We start from the raw sequence: 13,057 nt of genomic DNA on the forward strand, positions 1-13,057 counted from the left end.
TTTCCTCTGCGCCCTAAGGCCCCCGAACATCATGTCCTGTCTGGACTGAGGATTCTGGACCTCCTCAATCTGCATTGTGTCTCTGACCGCCTGTGCCAGATTGTCTGTATCATCCGAGGAAAAGAGGTATCTTTTCCCATACTCCGGTTCACTAGTGCCCAGCTCGCCTTCTTCCTGATCCAACTCCGAGGAGTAGGAACCTTCCTCTGAACTAAGCTCCACCTCCTGTCTGGTTCGCTTAGCACTGGGGCCTGGACTGGCTGGCTGGGGCTGGGACAGGGTGGCCACGGAAGCCTAGACCTCCTCTCGAAGCAGCGATCTCATCTCCGATAGGAGGGACGGCTGTTCGCCCTTCATTACTTTGGCCGTACAGGTGTCACACAGCAACTTCTTGTGCTTGCTGGGGAGCTTAACCCTGCATACGGGACACTTATTGGGCTTCCCTGGGTCTTACTCCGCGGTCGTGGGAGTGGGCGCTGTCGGTTGTGCCTTTTCCTGCATAGTGCAAGAGAGGGACAGTCAGGCTCTGATCTGGGCAGTCCGGGTCTCGGTCGGTTGGTATGCGCTATGCACACTTACCCCGTCCGGGTCGATTCTGCCCTGGTTCTCCATCCTTGCTGTGAGCCTCTGCAAGATCAGGACAGGCGGGTGCTGCCTGTCTCGCTGATGCCGAGCTCTGCTCCTTCAGCGCGCCCGCCGGCGGCCTGTATTTGCAGCGCTCTGACGTCACCGGAAGTGCGTTGCGGTCTCTCTGCACGCGACTTCCGGTCCCCGCGCTGCTGGCGTCGGAGCTGAGAGCCTCCGCTGCGGGAGGAAGCAGCTCTACCCAGGGGGCTCGTCCCTCCCCTGATCTCTGTGGCTGAGGGATCCCCACCCAGGAGGGTTTCAGCGCGGGGGCGTCCCTCCGTGCAGGGACAGGAAGAAACACTGAGGGAATGGGGATGGAGACTGGTTTTTAACCTCTTGTGTGCTCTTCCTGTCCTTGCAAGGAGGCGAGGTACGTCGTCCCTGGTGCTGTCAGGAGGGACGTCCTGGAAAAATCGGATAGCACTCAAATTTCATCGGCTGCTAGATAAGTAAGTTTCTCTACCTTTTCCTATTTCTCATTGGAATAAAATGGATGAATCTCAGACCAAACGCAAATGAGATGTTGACATTGCGGAAGATCTGATGAAATGCTGAACAGAATCACTGATGAAACAAGGATTGTTTTTCTGATACATGAGAAAAACTTATTTTTCGGATTATAAGACACTCCGGAAAATAAGACGCACCCCAAATTTTGAAGAGAAAAATAGGAAAAACTTTTTATTTAAATAGAATTATGGTGTTTCTTATAATCCATGCATCTTATTGCTTACCGGGGGTGGTGGCTGCGGTGAAGCGGGGTCCCTGGGTCGCTGCTGAAGGCTGGGATGAGGGGGTATCCGATGTACAGTGCGCCACTGCAGGTGTCCAGTGCTGCGGGTGTGGCCGTCGGTGGTGCTGGGATGTCCGGCGCTGCTGCCCAGGTGTGCGGCGCTGCTGCCTGGGTCTCCAGTGCTGCGGGGGGCTCTGCCTACATTTTGTGAAAGGCCAGAGCCCCCTGTAGTTTCGTGGTTTCCTGTGCGGAGGACTCCGGGAAATGGCTGCCGGGGGGCGGCGCATGCTCTGATGAAGATCGTCGCATCAAGATCTCTATCTGCGCGTGCGCCATCCCCCGGTGACCATTTTTCTGGCGTCCACTGCACAGGAAACCATGGAACTGCGGGGGGCTCTGGCCTTTCACAAAATGTCGGCAGAGCCAACCCGCTGGACCAGTGACCCCAGCACCACCGCCAAGCACCCCAGCAGCACCGCCGGGCGCCCCCTCATCCCAGCCTGCAGCAACAGTACCGGTAAGGTATATCCTCATTATAAGACCCCCCCCCATTCCCCCCCCCAAATTTTTGGGGAAAAAACTGCGTCTTATAATGCATAAAATACGGTATATCTGAATTAGCTCTTACTCTCCAATCCTAGGTTCAGCCACTGATTCCGGTGCCTGTTATTGTTTGATGTCATATCAACACTACTGGATCCAATACCTGAGCTCAGCAGCTTCATGTGAGTTGACGCCATGAGTCGTCATGGCCATTGAGTTCCCCGACTGGCTGCAGCGTTATAGACGTGACTTGAGCACTGCAAACAATGACAGGCACCAGGAACTGTCACGAAGACACGGCACTGGCCCCGGGAGGGTGAGGAAAAATTTTTTTTTCTCTAGACACCTTCCACGACAGCGTAGGAGGTTGTCTCCATACCCTAATGGGGGACAGTAAACACAAAGAGGTTAAAAACACATCCCATCTCCCATTAGCCAGTGTCTTTCCTGTCCGCCATGGGGCATGGACAGGTTCCAGGTATGCTGCGTGGCCGGCGACTGCAGTAGTACCTTAGAGATTAGACCTTCGTCCAGGCAGTGGTGGTCGTGGGCTCTGCCTTTTCTCCTCCCTCATGCTCTCGTCTCCCCTTCGGGTGGATTCAGGGACCTTTTCCTGGCCCACCTGCGTCCCCTTGCGGGGGTAAAGCGGGCCAGTGATCCCCTTCCCAGAGGCCTCCCTGAGCTCTCCGGCGTCTCTCCCTCCTGTACGCGCCAATCGGTCTGGGTATTATAGGCTCCCCTACTTCCATTTAGGGAGACAAGTCTACCCATAAAGCCTCCACTAAAAGACCCACCAAGTGTGTCATCTGTAACCTAAAGCTGCCCCTAAGATGGGAGAAAAAGCTGTGCCAGCCCTGTACAGATAAAGTAATCAGAGTGGAGCACCCCTCTCTAATTGAGGAGATACGTACGCTTGTCAAACAGGAGGTGCAGACCTCTTTGGCCACGTTTACTCCTCCCCCACCGCCACCCTGGCCTGGTCCATCTCTCCCAAAAAAGAGAAAGTTTCAAGTGGAGGCCTCTGATTCAGATTCAGATATCTCTTACGAGTCGTCGTCAGGGAGATGGGAAGATTTTGTAGCCCATAGAAATTCTGAGGTCAGGAAATATCTTTTTTTTCTTCTGAACATATTGAAGAATTGGTGAGTGCTGTACAGAGCACTATGGGGTTGGAGGAAGAACCCGTCCCTCAATCCATACAGGACGAATTGTTTAGTTGGTAACATGTAAATAAACAGATTGACCATATCCACAATACTTTTATGTATGGGAAAGCCAATCAGGAATGGGAGCTTCCAGAAAAGCGGCTAACCACCCCCTCACACTTCAAACGGGTTCCCTCTCAATGAAGATCGTATTAAGTGGTGTATCTCTAAAGTGGATGATCAGGTGGCAAGAGTGGCAAAGAAAACCGCCATACCCTTTGAAGACTCTTCCCAGTTAAGAGATCCCATGGATAGGAAGATTGAGAGTCTTCTAAAAAATATCCTGGGAAACTTCCACATCTGCTCTCAGATCTAATATTGCATCCACCTGTGTAGCCAGGTACCTTTTCTGCTGGTTGGATGCATTGGAGAATCACATCTCCCAGGGGACTCCTAGAGGGGATTTGCTAGACTCGCTGCTGATTCTCCAGAAGGCGACCGTTTTCCTGGCAGACACTTCTATAGAGTCAATCCATTGGTCCAGGCTAACTCGGCCAGAGGGGAACTCTCGCTCAAGATGTGGAGCGGAGATGTAACCTCAAAAATAAAACTATGCTCTATTCCCTTTAAGGGCGAGTATGTGTTCGGACCAGCACTAGATGAGATCCTGTTAAAGGCCACGGATAGAAGGAAAGCCCTTTTCTGAGCAAAGACCACCTAGGAAGCGTTTTTTTCGGCCCTCCCAATCTCAGCCCTCCCAGCCCAAGGGAAAGGGAAAAACTGGGAGATGGAGCTATGCCAAGGGGAAGCCCAAAAATATTCTCGTTCCCCAGCAACCACAGCAGGAAAAGCAATGACTCCGATCCGGTGTGGGGGGGGGGCTCTCGAGATTCGCCAACAGTTGGCAGGCCATTTCCAGCAGCCGCTGGGTTCTCAATGTCATCAATTAGGGCCTTCTAATAGAATTTGAGGCTTCCCCTCCCCAGATCTTGAGAGTCACCTCCCCTCCATCTCGATAGTCTCAGGCCCTAATGATGTCGGGGCTTCAGGAGCTGTTGGTGTCAGGAGCGATATCCCCGGTTCCAGAAAACGAACAGGGAAGAGGTCATTATTCCTGTCTTTTTATGGTAAAGAAACCCACAGGACAGGCCCGGATTATCATAAACCTAAGGGCTCTCAATTGTTTCATCACTTACCCCAAATTCAAGATGGAATCCATAAAATCAGCCATCCTCCTGATAGGCCCGCATTCCTTTATGGCAACTACTGACCTAAAGGACGCCTATTTCCATGTGCCTATACACTCTAACACAGGAAATATTTAAGATTTGCTGTTCGGCTGAACCAAAGGTTAATGCACTGTCAATACAATGTGCTCCTCTTTGGGATTTCGTCGGCCCCAAGGGTCTTCTCCAGAGTCACTGCGGAGGCAGTATCGTACATGCGGGGACAAGGTATTTCCATCGTATCCTATCAGGACGACCTACTAATTATTGGTCCTTCCGCCGAGATCCTCAGAGACCATGTGGCCAGAACTCTGGACATTCTACAAAACCTCGGTTGGGTCCTCAACCTAAAAAAACCCAACTCCAGCCTTCAAGGTCGATAAGATTTTTGGGGATTCTTGTGGATTCGGTGAGGCAAATGTCATTCTTACCAGAGGACCATCGCCAAAATCTGATAGAAAAGGTACTGAACCTCAAAAAACAAAGGTCACCCTACAGACAGCTATGTCTCTCCTGGGTTCAATGACGGCCTGCATACAATCGGTGTCTTGGGTTTAGGCACACTCCTGAACTCTGCAGGCACACAATCTAAAAAACTGGGATGGGAATCCCAACTCATTAGCCAGAAGGACCCAAACAACAGGAAGTGTAAAAGCCTCCCTAGCCTGGTGGTCAAATCAAGCAAACCTTCGCAAAGGCGTAGGTTGGGTACAATCCACCCTGGTGACAGTGACCACGGATGCCAGCAGAAGAGGCTGGGGGCTGTGGTATCTCACTTTCCGTTCCAGGGCAACACATCCGAGTTTACTCAGACAATATGACTTCTGTGGCCCATCTCAAACATCAAGTGAGCATGAGATTCGACAGTCTGAGAGGGCTCTCAGGCCAGATATTCTGCTGGGCTAAAAGACATCTCCTCTCCTTGACGGCAGTACACCTGAAGGGGTCCGAAATCCAACAGGCAGACTTTCTAAGCCACTGAGAGATCCAGCCAGGAGAGTGGTGCCTGAAGAAGGAAGTTTTCAGGATATTGACAGACAAATGGGGCCTACCATAGGTCGACCTATTGGCCTCAAGCCAGAATACACAAGTCGAGGCCTACTTTTCCCTAAATCCCAGGGACGCCTCTCAGGAAGTAGACTCCTTCGCCCACACATGAAGTTTTCGGCTGGCATATGTCTTCCCCTCGATACCATTACTCACGAAGACCCTTCGAAAGATTCGGGACCATCAGGTACCGACTATCCTGGATGCCCCGGTATGGCTGAAAAGGAGTTGTTCCAATCTCATTATAGAGCTCCAGTTGGACGGGCCAGTTCACTTGCCACTGTGACACGACCTCCTTCTACAGGGTCCTCTTTGTCACCCAAAGCCTCGAATGCTGAACCTTGTGGCCAGGTTACTGAAGCCCAAGTATTACGAGCCAGGGGGCTCTCACAATCGGTAATATCCACCTTACAAAAGTCAAGGAAACCTGTTACCAATGCCATATATAATAAAGTATGGAAGAAGTTCTCCTCATGGTGTCACCCTAATACACCTGATCCCTTCCACCCAAACATGTCGAAAATACTGGACTTTTTGCAAAAGGGACTAGAACTGGGTCTTAAACCAAGTACGCTAAAGGTTCAGGTTTCCGCCTTAAATACCTTTTTTGACCAGGATCTAGCTGGCCATCGGTGGATAAAGAGATTCATGGTTTCAGCAATCAGATTATATCCCTCGAGACAAATTGTTGTCCCATCTTGGTACTTAAACTTGGTTCTCAGGGGCCTCACGGGTCCTCCATTCGAGCCCCTGTCTTGTACTCCCCAGTTCCTCTCGTGCAAGGCAGCATTCTTGGTGGCCATATCTACAGCAAGGCGTGTAGGGGAGTTACAGGCTTTATCGGTGAGAGAGCCTTACTTAAGCATTTTTTACTGATTAAGACTAATATGTTTCATCATTTCAGTATCTGTGTTGTTGTCTATACTGTTTTTGACTGCAATAGTGTCCAAAATACTCTGATTTAACCACTTCCCCCAGCCAGTTGTGTGTTCCTAATCAGGGCCCATTTTTCAAATTTGACATGTGTCACTTTATGTGGTGATAACTTTGAAATTCTTCATAAAGAATAATAGGAAACAAGTGGACATAGTAACATAGTTAGCAAGGCCGAAAAAAGACCTTTGTCCATTAAGTTCAGTCTATATTCCGTCAGAATAAATCCCCAGATCTACGTCCTTCTAAAGAAGCTAATAACTGTAAGATACAATATTGGTACGCTCCAGGAAGACATCCAGGCCTATCTTGAGCCTCTCAACTGAGTTTGCCATCATCACCTCATCAGGCAAGGAATTCCAGATTCTCACTTCCCTAAATTCTCTTGAATCTTCTGGTTCCCATGTCTCCTCCATTACCAGCGCTGCCTGCAGAATGAATAATGTGGCTCCTGGTGTCAGAAACAGACGTAGCAAGAGCAGATAAGAGGAGATGGGACACACTATGTGCAGAAGACCTAATGTGACAAAGGGGCAGAAAACTAGAGCAATAGAAATTTGTCACGGGCACTAACCGGTGATGTGCACACAGCATGGATCTGGTTAAGCCTGAGACGAGCGGGGCAGAAGACCCTGCAGGCTGCTGGGAGTAAGCGTACCCACAGGGTCACAGGACCTGCGGCACGTGACCGCAGGAGGCGGGACTGGGGCGGAGTCCGCCGTGACTCAATGGGGAGGCAGGCGAGAGTGCTGGCAGGAAAAGGTCAGTCAAGCCGAGGTAGGGTCTGAGAGGGCAGCAACGGTACCAAAGGGAGTATAACAGAAGAGGAGTCAGATGCAGGCCAGGGGTAAGAACCGTGGAGGGCAGACGAGGTACAAGAGGGAAAGATGAAGCGGGCAGTCAGAGCAGAGCAGGGGTCAAGTACCAGGCAGGCAGTAAACAGTACAGAATCACTAGACACAAACCAAGATGGGAGGACGGACTGGATCTGCAACAGGGAATCAAACACAGAGCAGGCACAAGCACACAAGGGTCAAACTACTCAGCTGAGGGCAAAAGTATAACTGACAGCGTTTGGAGCTTCTCAGGGTTATAAAAAGACCTCCCTGATCCAAAGAGATGCCACAACCATTAACCCCTGACGTGCAGGTCCAAAACCTGCACTAGGATCATGACAAAATTCACATAGAGTGATGCAATTTTGGGAATTATAACCTTGAATTAATTAATCTTTAGAGGTAGGGAGTATTTTGACTACAAAGACACTTTACGCATATTAGCAATCAGTAGATGTTGGAGAGTGAAAATTGCACATTTGCAGTTTTATTACCCAACACATAGTGCCCAGATTGTGCTTCAGGAGAAAGACACACACCATAAATTAAGTGGATTCTCCTCACTATGGCAATGCCAAATTCATGGATGCTAAATGTGGTTTCGGCGCAATTCAAGGCTCAGAAGTGAGGGGGAGATTAGACTTTGAAAGAGCGGATATTGCTGGATTGATTTATGGAAGCCATGTTGCTTTTCAACAGCCTTTGAACCACTAATATTGTAGAAACCTCTGTTTTTCCACTTACAGTTGATGGACCTGAGTGGGTGGCTTGTTTTTTGTGAGATGAGTACAAGATTTTATTGGTATTATTTTCACCTACATAACATTGTTTTGTGGCTTTTTATTCCATATTTGGGAGGCAGAATGAACAAAGATGAACCCCATGCCCTACTGGTTCATCCTATTAAGTTTCCTATTAGACTGTAAACTGCCATTGTCTTGGTGAATAATTCAATATTTTTACATAACTTGATATTTTTACTGACAGTTTAAGCAGAAATGTTCAAAATTATAAAATTTAAGGATATTTTATTCAAAAATAAATATTGGTTTTATTCTTGGCAGATGACTGTACCAGAAGATCAGAGGGACAGCTGACATCTTCAATTTTTAAATCGGATGATCTTGAGATTCCACAGGATACAATTGAACTGAATACTATTACTCCAGATATACCATCATCCATTCACAGCAAAGATCTGTCATCTGATCCTTTGAAACAGGTCCTGTCTTCTGATTCATTACCGACTACTAAGGAAAATCAAAGTCACAAAATAAGAATTCAAAAACAAACTAAAGCAAAGAAGCCATTTTCATTTTCAGAATGTGGAAATAGTTTTCCCATCGAAAAGTCTTTTCTTAAACATCAAAAAATTCACACGGCAAAGAATAGCTTTTCTTGTTCCAAGTGTGGTAATTGGTTTAACCAGAAAGCGCATCTTGATAGCCACAAGAGAACCCATTCAAGGGAGAAGTCTTTTTCATGCTCAGAATGTGGGAAATGTTTTAACTTAAAAACGGACCTTGATAGGCACGTGAGAACCCATACAGGTGAGAAGCCTTTTTCATGTTCAGATTGTAGTAAATGTTTTAACTTAAAAACGGACCTTGATAGGCACGTGAGAACCCACACAGGGGAGAAGCCTTTTTCATGTTCAGAATGTGGGAAATGTTTTAATAGGAAAGCTCATCTTGATTGCCACCAGAGAACTCACACAGGGGAGAAGCCTTTTTGTGTTCAGAATGTGGGAAATGTTTTAACTTAAAAACAGAACTTGATAGGCACATGAGAACCCACACAGGGGTGAAGCCTTTTTCATGTTCAGAATGTAAGCAAAGTTTTCGAGATAAATCAGCTCTTTTTAAACATCAGAGAACTCACACAGGGGAGAAGCCTTTTTCATGCTCAGAATGTGGGAAATGTTTTAACAGGAAAGCGCATCTTGATAGGCACCAGAGAACTCACACAGGAGAGAAGCCTTTTTCGTGTTCAGAATGTGGGAAATGTTTTACAGATAAATCAGCTCTTTTTACACATCAAAGAACTCACACAGGGAAGAAGCCTGGGCACGAAATTACTTGTAATAAAATGTAACTTCAAATCTCAGAGATAATAAAATAAAGTAGCACTCTGTAGCGCTATAGCTTGCAAACGTGAAATAAGAAAATTTGAACTGCATTACTGCACTTGAAATATGAAAAATTGGGAATGCTTAGCGCATAAATTTGCCAATTCATGTGTACCTGGAAGCCACGTTAAGGCGACTGAATTGGCCAATTTATTCTCTAAGCATTCTTAATTTTTCATATTTCTTGTGCAAAAATGCAGTTCAATTCTCATATTTCATGCTTGCAAGCTATAGTGCTACAGAGTGCTGCCCTATTTATTGTATTATATGTGAGTTGGTGACTGTAGGTAAGCACCTGTTCACACCTAGTCTATGCTTGGATGTGACGGTCAGTATTCATTAGCCTTCTGAGTGAGCACTCCGCCTCTTAGCCTCAGGCATTTTTAATCACAGCAGGACCCTACCCCTCAACAGAGATATAGATTTCAGTCCAAGAGAGGATTCACAGGTTCCCATACACATGAAGACTTTTTTCTAAGACAGGTTTGGCAGTGTTAGGTCCTGGAAATGAGAATTGCCTTAGCGTGGCTTCCAGGTTCACATAAATTGGCCAATTTATGCACTAAGCATTCTTAATTTTTCATATATCTAGTGCAGTAATGCAGTTCAATTTTCATATTTGTTTGGATGTGACAGTCAGTTTTTTTTAAATTTGTATTCAAATCTCAGACACAAGAGTCTGGAAGTATAAACTCATGACAACCTTTGAGGCAATCAGTGCAGGAATGAATGTGTCGCATGGATTTATGTCTTTTTACATCAATTAAAGAATTTGCTCCTCAGATCTTGTGGAGGCATCACAACACAGAATCAGACCACAATCAGAGGACAATAAAACTTTTACATTCCTTATCTATGAACTGTTCCAATATTTATGGCCACAACTATTTCTCCCTCTCCCATAATGATAGGTTTGCTTCACGTCAATTGTCTTATCTATTGCATTATTTCTGTCTTGTGTATAAATATGTGACTCTTCAGATTTTGCATTATTCTATACCTTAAGTAGTCTTGAAAGCTTGCAATTTGTTACTATATTTTGAGTTAGCCATTAAAAGGCATCAACCACTGAGGACTCTAGATTCTAAATATTTTTCTATCTACTGGCTAACACGGTAAAAAGATCTTTCCTGTATCTCAATGCGTGAAGATAAATCAAAGGAAATAGACATAGAACTGTGTATGTAATCTATGATAGTATGAAAACACAGAGACCCCTGTAGTCTTTGTACTTGATGTAAATCTTGAATCCTTTTTGACACCCCTGCCTTATGCAGAAATGATAGGATGAGACTGTAGATATTGTGGCCAACAGAATCGCCGGGGGGGGCTAATTACTGTCTTTTGGTACCCATGCAATGGATGCTTAAGGGTACGTTTCCACGTACCGTCTTCCTAGCGCTTTGGTCGAGAGGGATAACCCGCTCCGCCCAAAGCGCCGCCCCCTGCTTTATGCGCGGTGCTTCTGGATGAGCTCATTGAACACATCCGAAATCACCGCAAGGTACGCATAGAGTAGGCAGTTTACCTTGCCGAGAATGAGCGTCTCCGCAAGGTAAACCGGCATGCTGCGGTCGGGAAAGACGTGCCGCATGTACGGTTTCGCGGGTGTGTCACCTGCATAATCGGACACATAGTGGAGACGGGATTTCATAAAATCCCCTCCACTATGCAGGAACATGTGTCCACTGTGGATTAAACGCTGCGGTGTACGCCGCATTCAATGCGCAGCTATTCCTGAATGTTTCCGGACCGTGGAAACATACCCTTAGGTGCCTCTGCTCCCCATGAAGACCAAGAGTCACTTACACTTTCTACCTTCTGGGATAGAAAATAACCTGCTGCTACATGATCAGCCACAGGTATAGCCAAAAGCCTAACATTGACGTTGGCCCCCCAGTGAGCTTATCTCTCGTTAACCAGTTCCCAGATCCCTAACAGTTAGAATGCGTCCCCAAGGTGCTGAGGAGACATATCGGGCCACATGAGATGATCTAGTCTCAGGCATTTTATAGTGTCCAATTACTATTGCTGCAGTGTTTCATGAAAGGTATGAAAGGGAATCTGTCACCTCAATTTGGCGCTGTATGAAAATGAGTTGAGTTTGGTCCCATGGGCGGTGATTTGGCTCCTTCCCTCCATCCCTCCTTGGCCGCTGTACGTATTATTTCAGGTGATTTCCGTAGTTGTCTTTCATATTGCAATCTCCAAACGCGGGTGTGCATTATGCTTTGCCCAACTGCGGGCAAAGCCGAAAAGCATTAGTGCGCATGTGCCTGGGAACTATGTTCCGGAACACAGAAATGGTAGTGAAATACTTCCAAGACATAGTTCACCGGACCTATAGTTCATACTGGAGATTGCAATGCGCACACGCGTAATATGGACAACTACGGAAAATACCTGAAATATTGCGTATAGTGGCCAAGGAGGGGTGGAGGGATAGAGCCAAAACACCGCCTATCGGACTGGGCATAACTCACTTACATACAGTGCCAAATTCAGGTGACAGATTCCCTTTAAACCTTTATTCCAGACCGCAGTCTGTACTAGTCGCCCGAAGTGGTGTAATATGCAATGGGTTGTTCTGAAGGAAATATCCCAGGGTGCTGAACTAGAAAGCATGTCAAAGAAAGAGATAATGAGGACCCGTGCAGCCCAAAAAGGAAAGAGGGAGAGGGGGAAGTAACTAGCAAGGAAGAAATAGAGACTGCAGCAAAGAAAATGTTGGTATTGTGGGCAAAAAGGACATTTTTCTTCCAAATATCAATAACTACTATCCTGAACCCCCCATAGGAAACTGGCCATCCAGATGTCACCCTGTGCTCCGTTATCACCCCCCTGGGACCCACAGTCACTGTCCTCATTTCCTGGGGAGAGACGAGCTGATTTCATTCATGATAGACACTGGAGCAGCCCGTACAGTATTAATGTAAGACCACATCTCAGAAGACATACTGTCCCCGCGAATATGTAACTTGTGAAAGGATAGAGGGGCGACCTACTAAATTACAAGTGACTCAGCCCTTCTGACTGAATTTTCTTGATTCAATTGTGACCCAGGTTTTAGTTTCCCCTGATGTATTTTTGAATTTAGAGACGTGTTGCAGAAAATAGGAACCTGCATAGAATTCACTCCAAATGGCCCCAAGATGACCAGCCCCATAGGCGAAGGCCCCCTGTCTAGTCTTCTGTCCCTGACAGTTCCCACAGACTTGGATAGCACATGCTCTGAACCCAATTCCATACCTACTTGGTTCGAGACAATAACCAGCCAGCTGTAGCACATCACAGACTTTATTGGGGACAACTACCCATTCCCTGGTGACAGTTAAACTTAATCCAAGTCTCCAACCAGCTGTATGAAGCCGGACCCTATAAGTACTGTCCAGAATGCGGTGATACATGATAACGTCCGAGAGCTCCAGACAGAAGGTCTTATTGTTCCTATAAACTCCCCGATTAACAGCCCCATATAACTATCAAACGCTGTAATTTTCTAACTCCAGCTACACTACTATCAGTGGATTTAGAAAAGGGAGGAGAATATCAGGATAGGGAGGAAGGATGGGACTGTGAGCCAAAACCTGCACCTGTAAACTAGCAGATGAGGAAACGGAGTTTGACTTTGACACATGAACATGACTGTCAGGCATTGATGGAGGCAGAAATATAGGGCTTGTTAGATATCCCTGATGTCTCCTCACTAATTCCTCTTCTGAGTATTTTGTAGATGGTTTCTGAGCTTGGATCAATGATCAAGGACGGTTCATCACCGGGTATTCAATAGTCCACAATGGTAAGGCAGTAATATATGAACCACTCCTCCAGCTGCCCTG

The 13,057-nt window shown here is 46.8% G+C and overlaps 1 pseudogene; it reads left to right on the top strand.

Moving 5' to 3' along the window:
- Nucleotides 1–10,287, top strand: part of LOC141059307 (uncharacterized) — a 44,995-nt pseudogene extending 34,708 nt beyond the window's left edge.
- Nucleotides 10,288–13,057: the final 2,770 nt, after the last annotated feature.

This window comes from Dendrobates tinctorius, unplaced genomic scaffold (assembly GCF_039654945.1).
Source record: "Dendrobates tinctorius isolate UK_male_01 unplaced genomic scaffold, ASM3965494v1 ptg000226l, whole genome shotgun sequence".
Lineage (NCBI taxonomy): Eukaryota > Metazoa > Chordata > Amphibia > Anura > Dendrobatidae > Dendrobates > Dendrobates tinctorius.